The following is a 7,629-nucleotide window of genomic DNA, read 5'->3' as shown; positions in this document are numbered from 1 at the left end:
CTGAATTTATTGTCTGATAATAAATCTAAGAAGGTGCTTAAACTAAGCACAAAAATGTATGTTTAATTACTACAAAACTATTTTATTAGAAAACTACTGTTAATTACAGAATGTCAAAACATGGATGTGGGGGGCATGTTCCCAGCTTCCCCCTCCCATCTAGTGCCAGTTACAAGCAGTCTGCATTCTCTGAAAGGGAGGATGTCAAGGCTTTGAGATAAGGCCTGCTTGGGTGCCAGGACCGTGGGAAACAAAGCCTCCTCTCACTGCTGGGGCAGTGTTAATCAGGGTGGTCTGGACTATCTCTTCTTCCTCAGGACCTTGGGAGATAACAGCTACTCTCACTGCTGGGGCAGTGTTAATCACTGAGGACTGGAATTAACTCCTTCTCACCCAAGCTATGGGATCTCTCCTTGGGACCACCACTGCAAGAGTAAAGCAGTCATTCGCGGTCACTCAAACTCCTTTCTCCAGTGCTGAAGAGTGCTCAAGGCAGCTAGCCTGCCCTTGGGGGTGTTCGGCTATTCCCTCCCACCCCATGGCTGGGGCTGTGATCGTCATAACAACAACGCAGGAGAGCTGAACCCTGCAGCAGCCAAGAGCCAGGGACTGCGACTGCGCGAAGAGAACTGCAACTGGCCTCGCGACTCCACCTCCACCTTCCCTGAAGGGTATAAATAGGTTGGCCCCGGAGGCTGACTTTGGCTCTTCGTGGGTGACAGCGGGTCTGCCAACTTGCGGATCCCCTCGGGACGGGGACGCCCTCCCGCAGTTACTGCCCTGGGATTGCGTGTACGTTGGCTGCTCAGGCAACGCGTGGGTAAGATCAATGAGAACTGGAAAATAAGTATTCTAGTTGAACTAAGTTTCTGTTGATAACAGTTGTTGCTTTCTACTGTTATAGCTTGTGTAGTAAATTTAGATCTTTAAAAGAAGTTGTGGAGTCACGCAGTAAATCTCCTTCCTCCCTCCTCCCCTCCCTCGTGCCACACGAAACCCTCACGGTCCAGGACTGAAAAGACAGTCAGTCCTCCCACGACAATGACAATTACACCGCATTTGAAAAAGCAATTCTGTATTCCTAGAACAGTGTGCTCAGCCACAAATTCAAGACCACATACATGGAAAAATTAATATGGAAGTCAGCAGTTCTGAAATTAAATCCTGCCCTATTTAAGTAGAAGTCTTATTCCAACTTTTTTTTTGTATATAATTGTTCTTCAACATTTCACACTGCTATAATGCCATTTATCAGAAATTTCTGGTTGCTCACCATTAAACCAGAATGAAAATTTTCTGATGAATTATTTCTGAAGTGGGGAAAAAAAACACAAAGCTTTCTGCAACAGCTCATCAGCATAGAAAATAGGTTGCTTTGGAAAGGTCAGGAATAAGATTTTTGATATGTCTGAGGTGAAATTTTTCAAATCATCTGTTCCACACTACTTTTCATGTCTATTTAATAGTATAGGATATGATAAAAAAAACATACTGAATGTTTTCGTTCTACAGAAAAGGAAGTTTTGATGAATTGAAATAAACAACAACAACAAAAAGAATGCTCAGCAATTTCAATGATGTGAAATTTTTACACATGATTTCTCTGTTCTGATCCAGAAACCATTTTCAAAAGTTTGGGTTTCTAAAGCTGGCATATTGCATAGTTTTATCCCATACTACATCAAAAAAAGAAACAGCTTGGATTAGTATTTTCACTAGACTTTGGCCAGCAGCAAGAAATGAGGTAAGAATGTAAGATCTTGTTCAAAAGCAGCAAGTATAACAGTGATGCTTTCCTGGTGTGCTTTCCCAGTATCTTTGTTCTATGGCTAAGGCACTTATTGAGACTGGAAGAGGAACAGAACTCTTCCACATAAAGATTTCCTGAATACATTCATTTTCAGCAGCTTGATGTAAGAAAAGAGATTTCCATTGCAAGGATCAGACATATGGATACACTTTACATGCTTTCAATCCCAAAGCTGCATTTCAAACCACAGCAACATAAAACAGCCAAAGGATACTGGTCCAGCTTTTTTTAACAATGGTCCTTGAAAGCTGGGAGACATTTTTACAGACAAATTGCCCTAATGTCACTTTGAAAATTTCACCACCTTCCCCTATAAAATATATATATATATACACACACACATATATATATGCATATATATTTTCTGTAACTGGTACTAAATACAACCCAGAATAAAATTACAGTCCAATAGAGATTTTAGAGAAATACCGTAATGATCTAAAAAGACCATAATTTCCTAAAATTCATTATCTGCAGCAATTGTTAACAGCACCTCTAAAACAGTGTAGAAAAGAGAGATGGACTTCTGTCCCTACGGTGTGTAGCAGCATGGAAACAAATGTCCTGGCAGGAACATTTTGATCAGTGGGCAAGCTTCCAGCCCATACCAGGAGTAATGTGCAATGCTTGTGTTGCGTTGACAGGCTCCTTTAGATATGCTCCATTCGAAACTCACTCCTTCTCACAAAACAAACTGCTTTCTGGACTAAATCCCGCTTGGGGAAGGTGGGAGAGGGGTTCCTGATTACATGCAAATTTGAGGGAGCCCAGTGCAAGACATTGCTTCCTTACTCTATCTGTTGTAGGAGTTCTGGTCCAGGCTATATAGACTCCATCTTAGTTGTACGGTAGTTCGACAAAGTTGTACAGTTGTACATATAACCTGGACCAGTTGTGGTAAAGCCTGGCTTGCAACATAAATTAATGTATTTTTGAGCAAATTTTAAAACCTGATTATTAAAGGTGAAGCCCAGCACATACAGCATACAGGTTGCTTAAAGATAGCTTTACATATCTCTTGTCTCTTTTTATCTGAAGCTCAGCTAGAGCAGAAAATCTGTATTGCTTGGAAATCTGTATTGTTTTGTATGCAGACAGCTGTTGAGGACCACACTCTTTACCTTGCAAATGCCATTACTTGGGTGGCAAAGAAGGATGCCTATTAAATTCCAGAGAATACATGGAAAACACAGAGCTTAGGAAGCATTTAAAATGACAAGCACACATCTAGCATTTCCTCGGGGCACCCTCCTGGCCTCAGAGACCGATTTGTTCCTATCCATGATATCTTCCATCAGGACCAAGTGTGCTTTCCAAGAGAGTATAGCACAGAAATAGTGCTGTGGTAGTCTGCCAGCACAGACAGCACAAAATACTCTGAGGTATTCCACCATTTCAGAAAACAATCAATCTGAGCAGAGGCTGTAACACACCAATAATCCCTCCTAGATGCATGTACTACTGTTTTCACTGGAAGAGGATAAATACTCTTCTGTAAACATTATTCTTTAAAGCTATTGCACTAGTCAGCTCTACTCCCAAGTCCAAAAACTCTTCCTCATCTCAAGCCACCAAGAGATCAAAGCACCCACAGCCCATATCCAGTGTTCTGCAGCTGAAAGTACAGGTCATGTCACACAATTAAAGGCAGTATGGTTGGAAGAGGTCAGGATGTCATGCAGTCCTTTCCTTTTCCCCAAAGCATGATCTAGGTAACCTGTTTATCCAGAGGCTGGATACCACAGTTTGTTATTTACAGGGTTTTTATTCTTTAAGAAGGAAAGACCGTTGATTAAAAAAATTACTTGGCCTCCATACATTAATTCTTATGCTAAAATTGCCAAACTCAATGGTGACTTCTGCAATGTAGACATACAGTACAGTAGGAAGCAGATTGGGAACCAAATTAATCATGCAATCATATAGCAAACAGCACTATTCTCAGCAATTGTTACTATCCAGGGACAGAGACTGTGATGCCATGACTCAAAAAATTCAATCCCAGTCTCACAGAAATTGGCAGGAGTTTGGCACTAACTTCAGTGCAGTCACAGTTTCACCCAGGAGGCACAGGAGGCTGTATCTGAATTCCCACCTGCCACACCAGATGTACTCCCTGGGCATACCGTCAGCTGCTTACTTCTTTTGCTGATTCAGTGTGAAACTGTCATGCTTTGAGTATAATCAGCATCGTGGGGGAAGACAGAAAAAGTCTGTGCTGAATGCCTGGAATACCTTTGTGGAATGCCACAAAGCCAGTGCTGACAAGATACGTGTTCCATTTGGTGGGAAATGACAGCTTCACATTTTATTTTCAGCCAAGTACAGAGCCTTGTCAGCACAGCAACTGCAATACAAAAAGTAGAGAGGAGAGGAAAACAAGGAATAAAACTCAGAGATGAATAGAATGAAGGTGAGAATAGCCACACTGCTAAACAGTTTATTTTTCAAAGGCAGCACAAGGAGAAAATGCTTTATGCAAAGAGAAAATTATACACACATCTTGGAATCTTCTACAAAGAATTAATCTAAAGTTAATTATTCAAAGCAGAGGCCTATGAATTCTCACAATTTAGTCATTCTGTTCTGACACATTAAGGCCCAGTGAGCTGTTTCTTAGCACTAAGACTTTGATAACTAGCTTAGACAAATCAAATAAACTTTCTAGAGAATTTGGTAGTAAGCAGGTATGACATCCTAATAGGGGCTTTATTAGGCATTTATCTGCATGGTAATGTATTAGCAATCACTGTGACATTTTCTGCTCTGAGGGGTTTTGGCCTTACTCATTTTTTTCCACACTTGCCAGGGAATCCATTTATTCACGGCAGAGACCTAATCCAATACACAACTCTGTTTACCCTCATTTCTAAACTAGCAGGTCTCTCAGAATTAATGAAAAGCGACATATACATCATAGAAGAAAATGCAGTGTCTTCAGCCTGTCATGACTTAATGACAAGGATCGTTTCTGATTCTACAGACAGTGAGAATCAGTCCTAGCTGCTTGCTCCTCACATCACAGCTGACATCAGCAAAAAAGAGTGAAAGAGATTCTACTACCTTCTTCCCAAACAAATCAAAACTCAAAAAACAAACAAAAAAATGGAGAACCAACATTTCTGAATATAGCTCCCTAACCTCAGAATAACAGTCAACATATCCAAAAAAAGTTCAGCACTAACAATATGATGTGTCTTTCACTGTTTTTCTTGTCCTTCTGGCTACTAACTACCACATGGTTAATTTTGTGCTGGCTACAGGGCAACTTAGACTGAAAAATCTGAATTCAGTTTTAGATGATCCAGAACCTGAAACTAGGCAGATCCAGAGTTTTGGTTTAGTATTTTATAAAGTCTATGTTATAACTGCACCTAAAAGGGAATGAGTGTAGTCCAGAATACTTATAAGGACGTCTTTGCATTTAAGATGGGATTCTCTTGAAGGAGACAAAAAAACAATATTACACCATCACCTCATTTAATAAAGAGCTTCATCAAAAGATAAAGCTCTAGTTGACTTAGCAGAAGTCCTACAGAGTCTTACACAGGTAGGCCACCAGTGGGCATCCAGAAAGGACTTAAACAGTTTTTGTTCCCTCTTGTTTTCATTGTGGTTCATGTAAAACAAAACAAACATTTGTAGACCTACCAACCAGATTATCTTCTCTTTTATCAGTTTCAGAAATATTTTACTGGTTGCAGGATGTTCAGCGGCAGCTGTGACTATACATTATGCAGCGCACATACCTACTGCACATGCAAAGTACAGTCATTCTGCACATGCTCACTATGGCTCAGACAGGATCTTTTTAAACTCTTACTTTATAGAGCTCTTCATCTAGTTGAATATTTGAACTTCTGTTTGTGGGACCCTGTATGTGTATGCTAACATCCTGCTATGTTCTTTACCATATCAGGCATATCTACGTTTGAAGAAGTCTTCTGAAGTCAGCCTCTTTGCCATCATTCCTTAGCAAGCAGCGAAAGCCAAGCTGGCAGTGAAGTTGGTATGTCAACTCATTTCTACAGAGAAACTTCAGGTCATAACTAAGGTAGAAAGTAGGAAAGTTTGTACTGTATTTACAGCAGCAAATCTTGCATCTTCTCAAGCACAACATTTAAATTTAAGTTATAAGTAGGGCCAAAGAAACAAAACACACAGTCATAAATGCTGTGAAATTTCTCCCTAAAAAGTGAACACTTTAATATTCCTTATATATGGCTGCAGAGGACTGCATAGAATCTGAAATTCTTTATCTAAGCAGACATGAATGAATTTCCCTGTTACACTGTGTTAAGAGAGGGAAAGCAATCTCCACACAAGTAATGATGGTGGCACCAGAAAGGATGATAGTGATATAGAGCTGTAATGAGAATCGCAGTGGGTTTAGGATTGACTCTAATACCGTTTTACCATTTCAATAATCCTATGCCCACTGAAGATTTTCAAATGTATTTTACTGGGTTTCTAACTGAAATTTCAGTCAGAAATTTGTAACCTGTACAAAGGACATTATAATAGTTTTGGTATTCAGAGCAATAACACCTCTTCTAGATTTACTATACTAAGGGTATCAGTCAAGCCACTTATACACACTTTACAGAACTGTCCAAGCTGGTTGCCATATTTATTCACCTGCCATTTCTCATGAAAGATAAGGATAAAGTTAATTGTTTTGTATCCACTCTGCATGATACCTTAATTGCTTTTATGAGCTGATATATTCTAGGATATTTTGCATCACAACATTGGCAAACCCTACCATGTTATTTGTGACTCCATTTGTTTCCTTTTCTGCTATTCATTATTTCTTCCCTGGCTTCTTTCCTGTTTGTCCATTTATTTGGAAGCTTTCCCTTCCAGCTGAAGGGTAAGCATTGTAAACTATCCAGAGGTTGCAAAAAATGCTGATCCAGAATTACCAGCTCAGAAAAATTAAGAACTCTCGATGTGGAAAGACTCACAGTTCTTTCTCCCTTGCTTTGCAGAATGGAGGAGACAGTTGGCTCCAGCTTTCCCTCTTGGAGTTTTTGCAATGAACAAAACCCGCAAGAAGCTTGGACTTTTTTTTTTCCCCCTCCGATATTCTAGTTTCATACCAAATATGAATAACATTAGGAATATAATAAATTATTCATTAGCTACTTTTGTTAAGACATTGTTGTACTTTCACGAAATAAGCTATTAATGCGTCCAAACACTCTGGATGTTCTTTAAGTCACAGAACAGTTTGTTCAAAACAGGTATTCTGCAACTTCAAAATCTTGGGCATTACAAAACACTTAACACATTTCTTTCCCTTTCAAGCCTTGTCCATATGCAGAGGAATCAATAGGGTTGGTTTTGGACCTAAAAAAACCCATACTTGAAAGCTAAAAGGGAAATAGATTCAAAGGGTTAAAAGTTTCATGTTTTAACTGCAATTGATGCAAACAAAGTGACAACTTTTAATGCATTTGACTTATGGACAAGTTAAAATCTTGGGATGGAATTAAAGGCTGGGATCTGGGGAACAGTTATAAATTTAATGCAACATATTTAGACCACCAGTAATCACTCAGTAATACATTCTGACCCTGTATGTAAGATGGGTACAGCCTTGTTCAACAAAAAAATTTGCTGTTACAGCATTGTGATATATAGCGATCACTGCATTTGCTTTATGGGTCCTCTAAAAAGCCCATTAATATTTGCCAACATTTAAGACAGGAGACAACAAATTTCTCATGTATTCTTCAAGAACTGTTGATGAAGCCTCTTGTTGTTAATGTTCTCCAGTAGGACAATAGCTTACAACAGTTAGGCTAGTAAGCCAC

The 7,629-nt window shown here is 39.4% G+C and overlaps 1 long non-coding RNA gene across 1 annotated transcript; it reads left to right on the top strand.

The window, feature by feature from the left end:
• The first annotated feature begins 706 nt into the window (after positions 1–706).
• LOC135324649 (uncharacterized) lies at positions 707–6,911 on the top strand. Its single transcript, XR_010385950.1, has 3 exons — positions 707–820; positions 5,730–5,819; positions 6,802–6,911. It is a non-coding gene; the product is annotated as an uncharacterized LOC135324649 (long non-coding RNA).
• The last annotated feature ends 718 nt before the right edge of the window (positions 6,912–7,629 follow it).

The sequence above is a fragment of the Dromaius novaehollandiae genome, chromosome Z (assembly GCF_036370855.1).
Source record: "Dromaius novaehollandiae isolate bDroNov1 chromosome Z, bDroNov1.hap1, whole genome shotgun sequence".
NCBI classification, from domain to species: Eukaryota; Metazoa; Chordata; class Aves; order Casuariiformes; family Dromaiidae; genus Dromaius; species Dromaius novaehollandiae.
This window is presented reverse-complemented; position numbering and strand designations above follow the sequence as displayed.